Source organism: Narcine bancroftii, chromosome 8 (assembly GCF_036971445.1).
Source record: "Narcine bancroftii isolate sNarBan1 chromosome 8, sNarBan1.hap1, whole genome shotgun sequence".
Lineage (NCBI taxonomy): Eukaryota > Metazoa > Chordata > Chondrichthyes > Torpediniformes > Narcinidae > Narcine > Narcine bancroftii.
In genome coordinates this window covers 33,266,496-33,281,756 of record NC_091476.1, presented here as the reverse complement: position 1 = coordinate 33,281,756, position 15,261 = coordinate 33,266,496, and the positions used below count along the sequence as shown (strand labels likewise).

General features: G+C 41.1%; 1 long non-coding RNA gene across 1 annotated transcript in view; it reads left to right on the top strand.

Annotated features, from left to right (window-relative positions):
• Positions 1–1,415: 1,415 nt before the first annotated feature.
• The window catches only part of LOC138741706 (uncharacterized), a 31,755-nt gene continuing 17,909 nt past the window's right edge, over positions 1,416–15,261 (top strand). Inside the window, exon 1 of the long non-coding RNA XR_011343686.1 lies at positions 1,416–1,588. This is a non-coding gene — a long non-coding RNA (uncharacterized lncRNA). The remainder of the gene's footprint in view (positions 1,589–15,261) is intronic.

Genomic DNA, 15,261 nt, shown 5'->3' with positions numbered 1-15,261 from the left:
CTCCTAAGAGCACACAATTGCTATGCTTCCCTTATCTATTGGTTTATGCCTGTCATATCAAGAAGTAGGACCTACCACTCCAAAGCATGTTGTCAACAGTTGTGGGGGTTGGGTGGGTGGGGGAGGGGGGGTTGTGATACTTTTTCGTTGTGCTTCTCTTTGTCAAGTGCAAGATACCGTAATGTGGATGGAAAATAATAGATTGGAGGCGTATGTTTCATGTGGAGAATCCTAGAGGACTAGCAGATGGCCATAAGGATAGAAAGAAATGGAAGATTGTGTGTTAAGTTACTGGAGAGGAAAACAATTGAACATTTGTACTGCCTCCGTGGATCCCAATGAAAACTCAAGTCAGAACATATGTTACAGTAACAAATGCAATTACATATAGAACTGCTTGGAACATTTTCTGACCTGCTGAGCAAAATGCACAAATGATCAAAAAGCATCTTCAACCTCTAAGGGAACTTTATGTAGAGGCTGGGATCCCCCATCTGGAAGAGATGATAGAATGGAGAAATAAAGGCAGTAAGATGAATGCAAAGTTAAGTCCCTAGACTAACCTACCTGGTAGGCAGTTGAGTTTTTGTTTTTAGAGCTATCATTGGATATCTTTGATATATAGCAGGTTGAGGACAAATCAGAATGGGATAGAAAATTCACATGACAGGATACTGAATACACAGTTATTCTTGCAGATTGAAGGGAGGTGTTTTGCAAAGAAGTCGATCAGTCCTAATTTAGTAAAGGACCTTCAGATACAATATAGCAAATATGAAGAACCCTGAGTTATTTTCTGATTCATTGGAACGAGTATTTGGATCTCTGGATGTTGGGAAGAAATAGATAAAAATTACAGGTGGTATGGGGAAGTATTATCAGAAGTGATTAATAGAGAAGGAAGAATGGACCAAGGAGCAGATGAAAGAATATGCTATTCACTTGGCTGGGAGGAGGGGTTGTGGGTGGGAAGAAGAGGAGAAGATGTGTCTAGTGGTGGAATTTTTTTTGAAGTGGCAAATATTATGGTGGATAATTTGTTGAATGCTGGTGCCACTGGAATGAAAAGTGAAGAAATATGGAATCCCCACCTTATTCTGATTGGGGAGAGCAGAAATTTAGGAAACACAGGAGGTGTGGTTGAGATTGCTTCGAAAGTGGTGAAGGGAAAGCCATAGGTAATAAAAAGGTATTGTTTGGGTGGCTTGGTTTCCTAGAGGTTCATGCAATATGATTTGAGCACCAATGATTCGATTTCAAATCAGCCACGATCTGTAAAGAGTTTATATGTTCTCCCCATGATTTGGGTTTCCTTCGAGTGCTCCAGTTTCTCCCACATTCATGACAAGTCTTAGTGGATTATTATGTCATAGTGTTAGCTCATGGGCCATAAGGTTCTAATACTGTGGAGTATCTCAAAATTTAAATGGAAGAAAATCTTGTGCTGCTGCAGTTAGTAATCCCTTTTAAACTGCAAAGCCATCTTAGGAAGGTAGCTTGTGAGTTCACACCGAACCGAAAAATGCCTGTTCCATGAGTCAAATACGTTCCACCGCTAAGACTGCCTACTTAGGTGGATCAAAGATGGGTAAGTCTAGACCCCCAATCCACCTTGCGATTCTTTCACATAGCGCTCAAAAGGCCATAAAACCAAACTTTCAAGCTCTGTGTAAAAGGGGCAAGTGGAAGATAGATTTGGTTCATGTAATAGCTAGGAAAATAAGGATGAAACTTGGTCTGGAAAATATACTGATGTATGATGGCATGAAATAGAAACACCATTACAGAGGTTACCTTCTTTAAAGGCTACAGAATAAAATAATGATTATACTCTGACACATCTTAATCTTAAAATCCAATTTTAACTCCCAGTGAGTAATGAACTCGTGTGATTGTAAACAAATAGTCCTTCTAATTGCTGTACATGCAATGTGTTTGGCACTTGAGTGCTTTTCTTTCTTTTTCTTTGGCTTGGCTTCGCGGACGAAGATTTATGGAGGGGGTAAAAAAGTCCACGTCAGCTGCAGGCTCGTTTGTGGCTGACCAGTCCGATGCGGGACAGGCAGACACGATTGCAGCGGTTGCAAGGGAAAATTGGTTGGTTGGGGTTGGGTGTTGGGTTTTTCCTCCTTTGCCTTTTGTCAGTGAGGTGGGCTCTGCGGTCTTCTTCAAAGGAGGCTGCTGCCCGCCAAACTGTGAGGCGCCAAGATGCACGGTTTGAGGCGTTATCAGCCCACTGGCGGTGGTCAATGTGGCAGGCACCAAGAGATTTCTTTAGGCAGTCCTTGTACCTTTTCTTTGGTGCACCTCTGTCACGGTGGCCAGTGGAGAGCTCGCCATATAATACGATCTTGGCACTTGAGTGCTAATGAACCTGTAAACATTGTGTAAACAAGTGTGACAATAATGCGCACAATATTTATAGTGAGATGTTTAATTTCAAATATTGTATTTAGTTTGGGAAATTGCATAATTTAATGCCTCTACATTGGTAAATTCTTGCATATTGTGTTGAGTTCACTGTTTACTCCCATGTGTTCCCAATGATAGTACAGTATGGGAGAGAGATGGGTGCATAATGTTTCCCAATAGCTTGAAGTGAATTTGATAGAGCAATGCTAAATGATTCCAACAAAATGTTTCAGTAATCTGTAATGGATGTTCCACTATTCTGTAGAAGAATAAAATCCACATTTTCATCAAATAATGCTAATTAAGTTCTTAAATTCCTTGCCTTCACACTCAAGGCAGTTTGAGTTCCAGGATTTCCTTCACGTCATGAGTCTGGTGTGTACTCTTTTCCAATTGCAAGATGTAATATTTTCATAGATTGTTCCTTTACCCTTAATTGCTCATTTCCTTATAATAGCATTGTAACATGAAACATTTAATGCAAAGTTTCAAAATGAATAAGTCTATTCTTCTTGTGTCCTTGGATATTAGGAAACATTGGGTTTTTTTTCATCTAATATGTATCATTTTATGTTATAATTTCTCCCCAAAAATGATGATTTCTTTTCTGTCCAGTCAACCTTTGGAGAGCACTGCAGCAGCAATCAGTCAAAGGACATACAAATGGCTTCGATGGAATTTATAAAACAATCAGTGTTCTCTCAATGTCATATTGCTGTTTCATCTTTCTGAGTCATTGATGAGCCTATCGTTTACATAAGATTGTTCTACTTATCTACTTGAATTTGCATTAGGATTTTCTTTTCTCAGCGTGTGGTCTAATTAGTAATTCTATTTTAAGAGTATATTGAAACGATATTTCTTGTGACACAAGCAGAAAAAAATAGGAGCTGGATCAGGTGGTCAGGCCTCTCAACCCTGCTCTACCATTCAAAATTATTGTGATTGATCCACCTAATCCTCAATTCTTCCCCAGAGCCAAATTTCCAAAAGCCACCAATCCCCAATCCCAACAGGACAGAACAGTTAGTGGGGGGGAGGGGGGGAGGGGGTGAGGGGTGGCATGGTTGGTGTAGTGGTTAGCGCAACACCTTAAAAGCACCCATTATTCTGGACTGAAGTTCGAATCCTGTTTGTAAGGAGTTTGTACATTTTATCCACATCTGCGTGGGTTTTCCCCAGGGGCTCCAGTTTCCTCCCACAATTCATAACTTACCAGGGCCATAGGTTAATTGGGTGTAAACTTGGTAGCACAGACTTATGGGCCAAAAGGGCCTGTTACCATGCTGCATATCTAAATTCTTTTTAAATTAAAATTTAAGTTTCTTCCGTTTAATCGCTCCTTATGAGCTACCTTCCTCAACTCAGTGCAGCAGAGACTTTCAGAGACACCTCCTCAATGTAATGCTCATTTGAAATTGTGAATTTTGGAAATGATGGAGCAAAATAAAATGATTGGAATATTATTCTCCAGCAATTTAATCTATTGGAGAAAGATCCTGATGATCTCTGAAGTGATTTAGACAATATCAGATATCTCTGAACTAAAGGATATGATCAGCACCATCCATCATTATCCCTAAAAGAAATGTCCTAGTCTCTTCCAAATGATATTGAGGAACTGATAATTGGACTAAAATCCAGGACCATAATGTACTCCCTGGATTATCTTTCCATTTAATGTGTTGATTAAATAAACAGAGTGAAAAGAAAGGGAGGAGAATAAGAGATGATATATCACCACTGCCAAAGCTGAGTCTATACCAAAAGGAATAAAAGCATAATTGAAATTTCTTGCTCAATTTACATCTCTGCAAATTATTCCGAACAACCTGTTGGTATGATCATGTTATATTTCCTTGCATTTTAAAGAATAGGATCGTAAAACCTCCTACTCATCTGATTAAAGTTTCATCCTGAAAACTCTTGCTATGCTTTAAAACTTCATGGCCAAGAAATTATATAATTTATGTGTGCTGCGAGATTGAAGTTTGAAGTTCACTTGGGTGGTGGCAGAGTAGGAACATGAATGAGCTTCAAGTAAGTGAATTATGTAATTGCTTCATTTGTTTCCCACTAATGGCCTGTAAAATGGTCAGGGAGGTCTCACGGAAAGATGGTGGAATTAGATGTATGCATCCAACAGAGATGTGGCTTGTGAACTCTGGTGGCAAGAATAAAAGTAGCTTTGCAATTGTGCAGGCAGTCTGTTTGTGCTGTCGAGCAGACCCTAATGAGTGTAACAAGGGGTGTTCCAAGATCCTGATAGCTGTTGGAAAGAAATTGCTCTTGAATCTTGAGGTGCTGGTCTTCTGTATCTTCTGCCTAAATGTAGCAGTGAGAAGAGGTTGTGATCAGCATGATGGGGATCCTTTAAGATGCTGGCTGCTTTCTTGAAGCAGTTTCTCACATAGATGTCTGCAGTGGATGGGAGATCAGTGCCTGTGACTGAGTTGACTATGTTTGCTATTTTCTGGAGCCTTCTGAGTTCCTGGGTATTTGAATGCCCAAGTCAGGTAGTGATTGACCAGTCAGTGTAAATTCCACAGTATACCTGCAGAGGTTTCTCAGAGTATTTGACAACATGCCAAGTCTCCTTTGAAAGTAAAGGCAAACATCCAAAATTCATTCTTTAAATTGTATCAGATGGACAGAATTTTGGAATAAAGATGGCTTTAAGTTCCTATTGTTTAGCTGCTTTTTTTTTGTTTTACATTGTTCAGAGAAACTCTGATTATCCTTTGCTTTACAGTCTGGAAACCCCAATGGTTTGGCATTTGTCTTACCTGAATCTCTCTGAGGTTTTGATCTCATGCCCCCTTTAAACCTATCAGGGCCCATTCCAACGCTGCTATGGAAAAAGCCTTATAGTACTGTGTAACACACTGGTTCTCAAACTTTTTCTTCTTTGGCTTGGCTTCGCGGATGAAGATTTATGGAGGGGTAATGTCCACGTCAGCTGCAGGCTCGTTTGTGGTTGACAAGTCCAATGCGGGACAGGCAGACACGGTTTCAGCATTGCAAGGGAAAATTGGTTGGTTGGGGTTGGGCGTTGGGTTTTTCCTCCTTTGTCTTTTGTCAGTGAGGTTGGCTCTGCAGTCATCTTCAAAGGAGGTTGCTGCCCGCCGAACTGTGAGGCGCCAAGATGCACGGTTTGAGGCGATATCAGCCCACTGGCGGTGGTCAATGTGGCAGGCACCAAGAGATTTCTTTAGGCAGTCCTTGTACTTCTTCTTTGGTGCACCTCTGTCACGGTGGCCAGTGGAGAGCTCGCCATATAACACGATCTTGGGAAGGCGATGGTCCTCCATTCTGGAGATGTGACCTACCCAGCGCAGTTGGATCTTCAGCAGTGTGGATTCGATGCTGTCGGCCTCTGCCATCTCGAGTACTTCGATGTTTGGGATGAAGTCGTTCCAATGAATGTTGAGGATGGAGCGGAGACAACGCTGGTAGAAGTGTTCTAGGGAAACATACTGCCTTAAGTAATCCCTTACTAACTACAGGGCACCTATGGTATCCTTTGCCATAGGCGCTCTGTGGTTAATGAGATTACTTAAGATGGTATGTGAGTGGGAAAAGAAAGTTGAGAACCAGTGATGTAACATTAAAAAAAATGGAATTAGAGATGTTTTTAAATATTAATGGAAATAATATCCAATGTGCCAGAATATCTGCCAGTTTTAGATAATCAAAAACCCAAGGGTACGAGATTATTGGAGGTTTTTGTAGTTTGTTTGTAAAGCCACATGGACAATCAAATTATTAGGTACATACTTCATGCAGGATAAGAAGAATGGATAAGGAGAACGAATCTTCCCATTGTGGGAAGATAAGGTCAATTGAAATGGTTTCTGAAGAAATGGAGTTTCAGAAGGCTGTACAAATTGGGGCAGGATTTGGTGAGGGAAAGGCTTTGGGGAGGAATCCATCCAGTAATATCAGGATCAGTGGAGTGGAAAAAGGTAAGGCGTTGAAAGAGTACCCAACTAATGGTGGACCAATATTGACTGAAATTTCGATCCTAAGATTCTTGAGGGAGCTCAGGGCTGATGAAGAAATTTTCAAAGAGGGCACAAGCTCTAGGGGATTTACTTATATTAACCCAAACTTTTACCTATGATAATGTCACCAAAAGTTACAAATTATATAACTGAATGGCAAAATGGCCCCAGTGAATGATTGAATGAATGGAACATTGATTAGTGCAGCACAGGAACAGACACTTTTGTCCATGATGTCTGTACTGACTATGGTACCAAATTCAACTAATTCCATCTGCCTGTATGTCAGATATAATTCAGCAATAACCTGACCAGCCAGCTTTTATACCCACTGCCCTAAACTATGAGGCAAGCATGCTGAATGCTTTCTTTACCACCTATCTATCTGTGTTTTCATTTTCAGGAAACTATGGACTTGCATCTCAAGACCTCTATGTATTCAATGATTCAAAGCATCTTGCTATTTAGTGAATATATTCCCCTTACATTTAATCTCTCTGCAACACATTACACTTGCCTAAATTTAACTCCACATGCCATTTCTCCTTTATATATTCAACTGATCTGTCATCTCTGATGCTTTCCCATACAATCACTACACCTCAAAATTTTGTGCTTTATTAGATCATTGATGTCCTCATTAATTATATGTATCATGATACCACAGAAACCAGCACTGATCAATAATGAGCATCACTGGCCATATAAATCTAGTCAGAGAAACACCACTATCCTCTGTTAGCCATGGCCAGGCCATTTTTTGAATCCAATCTACTGAGTTTAATCATTTGAATCAGTAAACCATGAGAGATCTTGTCAAACACGCTTTATAAATCTACATCGCCCATATCCAATGCCCTACTGATATCAATCATCTGCATTACCTCCTCAAAATTTCTATTGGTTGTAGGACTTGTCCTGCCCCATAAACCATGCCGATGATCTTTAATTTCCCTTACCCACAATAGCCCTTGCTTTGAAATAAACACACAGCCAATCAGTACCTCAGTGTTTATAAACCTGGCTCTGCTTGTCCTTCCCATTAAACTTACTGGGCTTAAATTTTCCCTTCTCCTCAATGTTCCCTTCAGGGAAGATTTTTGCAGCTTGCTGCTCTGGTTTTCATCCCACTGCCAAGCTAGTTTCTACTTCTGTATATGTACAAGCATATCTCCCTGCAAGGATATTAGTGGCACTCCAGTTTAGCTCAAAAGATAGATCATTGCAACACAGTAGAGTGTAGATGCTTCGGCCCATGATGTGGTACCAACCTATGTAAACCTACTCCACAACAATACTGTTCTTCCCTACCTCATATCTCTAACCCTTTATCTTTCTTTCAAAAGGTTGTTGGAGTACAACACATTGTCAACTTTTAAGAATGCTGATAAATGTTAACGGTTTCCCCATTTGAATATTTTGATTGTCAGGAGTTGTTCATCAAACACCTCCTCTCTTGTGCAGTCCTTTGCTTTGTAGGAGACAATGTAGAAGTGGTACAGTAAAAGAAAAAAGATGGTGTTGATTAAATTGTTGGGGCTGCAATAGTTGAATCACTGGATTAAGGAAAACTTTAGCAACTGACAAGAAGAGGCAAATAACTCCCGTATGTGGATCTTAGTTTGTTCCACATGCTGAGTGATCCTCAGGCAGTATTCCATCTGACATCACCTTATTTTCTGATTTTTAAGGGGCCAAGTTTTTACTGTTTATCTACCCACTATGATTTATCTACTCATAAAAAACAACATGGTAATCCAGTTGGTGCACATTTGTCTCATGTTTGAGCAAAAAAAATTAGAGATCACAGAAATACTGTGCCGACTGAAATGTAGAACCAGCCAACAAGCAAAATATTGCAGGGTTCTTATTGTGATTATGTATGGATTGTAAGTCCTTTACAATAAAAGATGGAATAATAATAAAACAGTGGAATAATAATGCTCTTAGAAAGGTCATACAAATGTGTCAAAAGTTGTAGATTGACCTCACTAAATGGAAATTAAGTATTTTTTCCCATTTAAATTAGTTCTGCTTTTGCAACATAAAATGTTTTGCATATAATTGATGCAATTTTGAGTGAGCTGGCCATCCTTTCAAACAATAATGGTCTAACTGTTTTAAGATTCAGCTAGCAACATGATTTGAAATGATCAGAATATGTAATTCTGAAAATGCCTGTTGCTTGGTGCAAGGTTCTGAAGTCTTTCTAAGCATCATCAGTGCTGCAAAATAATTGGAATATCCAGCTGAAAATGTCACTTTTTGTGTGCAGAATTATATAATGATGTTCAACACAATAGGGTTTATCAGGAAATGAATAGAACCCATTGAGGAGGCATGAAGTAATCTGTGTTCAGAGCCAGACAATGCAGGTGAAGTCGGAAATGTATAAACTTCTAATTGCATTCACAAAGGAGAAAGATGTTAGAGTTGGAAATTTTAGGGAGAACCATGATAAAAGTTTAGAATAAGTTACTTGTAAAAGTGGGATATTAAATAAGTGCAGGAAAGTTAATGGAAGCTTTTCTTTGGGACAGGATTCATTTTGACATGAGACAATTCAGATTAATTCATTAAGCCATTTAGATTCCCTCTATTAGAGATATTTCATTTGTTCCATATAATTATGCCTTTTCTCCAAATGACTTAATGGTATTTATTAATAATACTTATTTGTATCACTCATCTTGGAAACAAATAAAATGGTAGATGCTGGAATCTGAACCAAAACAAAAGTGCTGGAAGTAATTAGCCAGTCAAGCAACTTCTGTGGGAAGAGAAACCAGAACTGAGAAAAAGAACTGAGCAAGTTAGTCACATCATAGAGACACCGAAAGAGAGCAATGTGGAGAAGAGAGTGCGTCTCTGCAATAGGGTGAAATGGTGGACAGCCCTTGAAAGGACAATTGAACTTCATTGACTTTGGCATGTGTTGCTATTGCTGTGATGTCTAACCTGGTGGGACAAGCTGATCAGGCCAGAATATGAAAAAAGAAAGGAAGAGGGAGGGCATATATGAATGGCCATTCCTAATGCAAACTGAAAGATAGAGCAAGTTATTTGAATATGAAAAATTCAATGTTGAGCCCGAGGAATCTTGCCTTCATTAGACAGGGCATAGAATGTAAGGGAGAGAACTCATTCAATAACATCATGAAGCATGGATGGGAGCTTTTAATTTTGAGGAAAGAATGGATGCACAGGGAATGGAGAGAGAGAGGATGAGGGGAAATATGTTTGAGACAGGATAAACAGAAAGAAGCTTCAAATTAAAATCAGGAGTAAGAAAATGGGAAGATTTGTTATATCCAGAGAGGGCTGGAATCTGGGTCACGCATCTGAGGGGTTACTGAAGCCAGAGTCTTTTACAACATTTAAAAAGTATCTAGAAAAGTATTTCACTTGATAAGACATGGATCAAGTGCTTGTATATGGGACTAGAAATGATAGTCCTTTATTGCTGGAATGCAGATGGTGTGCCAAAGGATTATTTATCTGTGTGGTATAATTCCATGTAGAGTCCTTTGTTTTGTTCTCTGCACTTTTCTTGGAGCTGTCTGAGGGCAAAGACCATGTCAGTGGTTCCTCTGTTTGCGCGAAAGCCGCACTGTGATTCTGGGAGAATATTCTCAGCGACACAAAGCCTTCGACACCGTGAGCAGGAAAGGGCTTTGGCAAATACTAGAGCGCATCGGATGTCCCCCAAAGTTCCTCAACATGATTATCCAACTGCACGAAAACCAACAAGGTCGGGTCAGATACAGCAATGAGCTCTCTGAACCCTTCTCCATTAACAATGGCGTGAAGCAAGGCTGTGTTCTCGCACCAACCCTCTTTTCAATCTTCTTCAGCATGATGCTGAACCAAGCCATGAAAGACCCCAACAATGAAGACGCTGTTTACATCCGGTACCGCACGGATGGCAGTCTCTTCAATCTGAGGCGCCTGCAAGCTCACACCAAGACACAAGAGAAACTTGTCCGTGAACTACTCTTTGCAGATGATGCCGCTTTAGTTGCCCATTCAGAGCCAGCTCTTCAGCGCTTGACGTCCTGCTTTGCGGAAACTGCCAAAATGTTTGGCCTGGAAGTCAGCCTGAAGAAAACTGAGGTCCTCCATCAGCCAGCTCCCCACCATGACTACCAGCCCCCCCACATCTCCATCGGGCACACAAAACTCAAAACGGTCAACCAGTTTACCTATCTCGGCTGCACCATTTCATCAGATGCAAGGATCGACAATGAGATAGACAACAGACTCGCCAAGGCAAATAGCGCCTTTGGAAGACTACACAAAAGAGTCTGGAAAAACAACCAACTGAAAAACCTCACAAAGATAAGCGTATACAGAGCCGTTGTCATACCCACACTCCTGTTCGGCTCCGAATCATGGGTCCTCTACCGGCACCACCTACGGCTCCTAGAACGCTTCCACCAGCGTTGTCTCCGCTCCATCCTCAACATCCATTGGAGCGCTCACACCCCTAACGGCGAGGTACTCGAGATGGCAGAGGTCGACAGCATCGAGTCCACGCTGCTGAAGATCCAGCTGCGCTGGATGGGTCACGTCTCCAGAATGGAGGACCATCGCCTTCCCAAGATCGTATTATATGGCGAGCTCTCCACTGGCCACCGTGACAGAGGTGCACCAAAGAAAAGGTACAAGGACTGCCTAAAGAAATCTCTTGGTGCCTGCCACATTGACCACCGCCAGTGGGCTGATAACGCCTCAAACCGTGCATCTTGGCGCCTCACAGTTTGGCGGGCAGCAGCCTCCTTTGAAGAAGACCGCAGAGCCCACCTCACTGACAAAAGGCAAAGGAGGAAAAACCCAACACCCAACCCCAACCAACCAATTTTCCCTTGCAACCGCTGCAATCGTGTCTGCCTGTCCCGCATCGGACTGGTCAGCCACAAACGAGCCTGCAGCTGACGTGGACTTTTTACCCCCTCCATAAATCTTCGTCCACGAAGCCAAGCCAAAGAAAGATAATTCCATGACTCTGTGACAGTCATGTCAAATACAGTTTGAAAAGTGTTTGCACCACAAATCTGGTTCATTCAAATGGAACAACATTCCAAATCTCATAAGGAAACTGAGTACAAGTTAACATACATAAAGGATGCGTTAGATGAAGCATCATGCATGAAAATACTTAATTATTCAAAGATCTGAAGTTTTGTTTAAACTGTGATACCCTTTAAGCATGTTGAAATGCAAGTGGACAAAACAAATAATTACAACTTAGATCTGTTGAATCAGCTTCTTGCTTTCGGAGGCACAAATATTCAAATAAGATACAGTAGTTCAAAATCTTTCACCATACTAAAGGGATCTGTGTAAAACATAAAGGCAATGTGGCTTAATTGTCTGAGGCTCTTAGTTCATATTGTGGCGCTGACATTTATTTTTTTCTCCACTCCTGCTGATGGGTTGGATGCTAATTTGTGACCAAGTGATAAAGAAAATGTAATCGTTTTCCATTAAGATTTGGTTTGAGTACAAAATCTCTTGGAATGCTTTGGAATAAATGAACAAAGTAAATTATATAGCAATCAGTCCCCTTTGCATCATAACCAATGTTCAAAAGATACCTGGACAGGAATTAATTAGAAGAATATGGAGCAAGTGCAGGCAATTGGGATCAGCTCAGAAAGACAGATTAGACATCATGGACAGGTTGGCCTGATAGACCTGTTCAATGTTGCATGACTCTAAAAGAGGGCCATAGATAAGGAATCTCCAGAAGGTGGGAGATCCATCAATGTTCTCATTGCTATATCTATGAATCAGAGAAAAATCAAGATGAGGGGTGATGGTGCTAAACCTGGCATTTATTGTCCTATTATTAGAGTGAATGTTATAATCCAAATTAAATCACAAAATTCCATAGATACTGTGGATGAAGTAAAAACACAAAATGCTGGAGAAGCTCAGCGGGTCAAACAGCGTCCTTCATGGAGCAAAAGTAAAGAACCAACATTTCACTCCAAAGTTCAAGGTTTTATCGGTTTTTACTTTTTTTTCAAATAATCCATCTTTGCTATGCCTTTTCTCTTGTAAACCCAAATAGCTCAACAGTTATTTGGAGAAAAATCAGTGGCCAAATGTGTTTTTTTTTAAATCCTGAGGGTGGGAAAAGTAAGATTTTGAAACAATATTAAAATTGGCAAGCATCTGGTTAAGTATAAATAGAACCTGGCTAAATGATCTCTACTCCAAAGGGATTGTACCTTTGTTGATGATCTAGAAACAGGAAATATCACTGACATTCATGGTTAATCATGGCTCCCAGATGCCCAGTTAAAGCTGAAAAAATGCAATTTGTAATGTCTTTATGGAGACATAAAGATGGAGCATTTATATCCAAAGAGGTGAGGTTTATTTGCAAAGTCACAGACAAAGTATTTTCAAGTTGAGCATCTGAGTTCTTGGTGTAGATTTAATGTCTGTACCAATGTCATTTGATTGCAAAGCCAGCTGAGGACATGACCTTTTTGAGATGACGATCACTATAAATAATACATGAGAATAAAATAAAATAAAGTAAGAGCCATGCAGTTCTGCTGAAAGATTGACTACATTGCTTGCCTTTAATTTTTGAAGCAGACGTGACAAACAAACAATTTTGGAATTTTCTTGATCTTCAACAGGTTTTGGTGTTGAAGATAATTTAAATGACTTATTTGTAGATTTGAACTCTTCGTCAGAGACACTTGGTTTTACATTTCATGTCATGAAGTCTGCAGTCTGTACTAGATCGAATTCAGACAAACCTTCATGACTGGATAACTGACTGTTCAGGCAGTCCAGTTCCAGCAGTAATCATTTGATCTATTTGGGGGGTAAGCCCACAGTTCATTGAAAGTGACAACATAAGTAGAAAGGATGCCAAAAAAAGATATATGGCGTTTTTGCCTTCATTAATCAGAGTGATTTCAGATTTATTGTCAGAGTACTTAGATGACATCACATACCACCCTGAGGTTCTTTTCTTCCTGTGGGCAATACAGAATTAGCACTTAAGGGTCGGGAAATTTAAAACTGTACACAATGTACACTGATAAGCAAATAAAGAAATACAAACAAACTTTGCAATATAGAGAGGAAAACAAAGCAAATAAAGTGCATAAATAAGTCCTTAAACGAGTCCCTAATTTAGTTTAGGGTTGGTGCCAGAACACAGCCTTGCTTCACGCCATTGTTAATGGAGAAGGGTTCAGAGAGCTCATTGCTGTATCTGACCCGACCTTGTTGGTTTTCGTGCAGTTGGATAATCATGTTGAGGAACTTTGGGGGACATCCGATGCGCTCTAGTATTTGCCAAAGCCCTTTCCTGCTCACGGTGTCGAAGGCTTTGGTGAGGTCAACAAAGGTGATGTAGAGTCCTTTGTTTTGTTCTCTGCATTTTTCTTGGAGCTGTCTGAGGGCAAAGACCATGTCAGTAGTTCCTCTGTTTGCGCGAAAGCCGCACTGTGATTCTGGGAGAATATTCTCGGCGACACTAGGTATTATTCTATTTAGTAGAATCCTAGCGAAGATTTTGCCTGCAATGGAGAGCAACGTGATTCCCCTGTAGTTTGAGCAGTCTGATTTCTCGCCTTTGTTTTTGTACAGGGTGATGATGGTGGCATCACGAAGATCCTGAGGCAGTTTACCTTGGTCCCAACAAAAAAATCTTACTTTTCCCACCCTCAGGATTTAAAAAAAAACACATTTGGCCACTGATTTTTCTCCAAATAACTGTTGAGCTATTTGGGTTTACAAGAGAAAAGGCATAGCAAAGATGGATTATTTGAAAAAAAAGTAAAAACCGATAAAACCTTGAACCCTTCTCCATTAACAATGGCGTGAAGCAAGGCTGTGTTCTGGCACCAACCCTCTTTTCAATCTTCTTCAGCATGATGCTGAACCAAGCCATGAAAGACCCCAACAATGAAGACGCTGTTTACATCCGGTACCGCACGGATGGCAGTCTCTTCAATCTGAGGCGCCTGCAAGCTCACACCAAGACACAAGAGAAACGTGTGCGTGAACTACTCTTTGCAGACGATGCCGCTTTAGTTGCCCATTCAGAGCCAGCTCTTCAGCGCTTGACGTCCTGCTTTGCGGAAACTGCCAAAATGTTTGGCCTGGAAGTCAGCCTGAAGAAAACTGAGGTCCTCCATCAGCCAGCTCCCCACCATGATTACCAGACCCCCCACATCTCCATCGGGCACACAAAACTCAAAACGGTCAACCAGTTTACCTATCTCGTCTGCACCATTTCATCAGATGCAAGGATCGACAATGAGATAGACAACAGACTCGCCAAGGCAAATAGCGCCTTTGGAAGACTACACAAAAGAGTCTGGAAAAACAACCAACTGAAAAACCTCACAAAGATAAGCGTATACAGAGCCGTTGTCATACCCACACTCCTGTTCGGCTCCGAATCATGGGTCCTCTACCGGCACCACCTACGGCTCCTAGAACGCTTCCACCAGCGTTGTCTCCGCTCCATCCTCAACATCCATTGGAGCGCTTACATCCCTAACGTCGAAGTACTCGAGATGGCAGAGGTCGACAGCATCGAGTCCACGCTGCTGAAGATCCAGCTGCGCTGGATGGGTCACGTCTCCAGAATGGAGGACCATCGCCTTCCCAAGATCGTGTTATATGGCGAGCTCTCCACTGGCCACCGTGACAGAGGTGCACCAAAGAAAAGGTACAAGGACTGCCTAAAGAAATCTCTTGGTGCCTGCCACATTGACCACCGCCAGTGGGCTGATATCGCCTCAAACCGTGCATCTTGGCGCCTCACAGTTTGGCGGGCAGCAACCTCCTTTGAAGAAGACCGCAG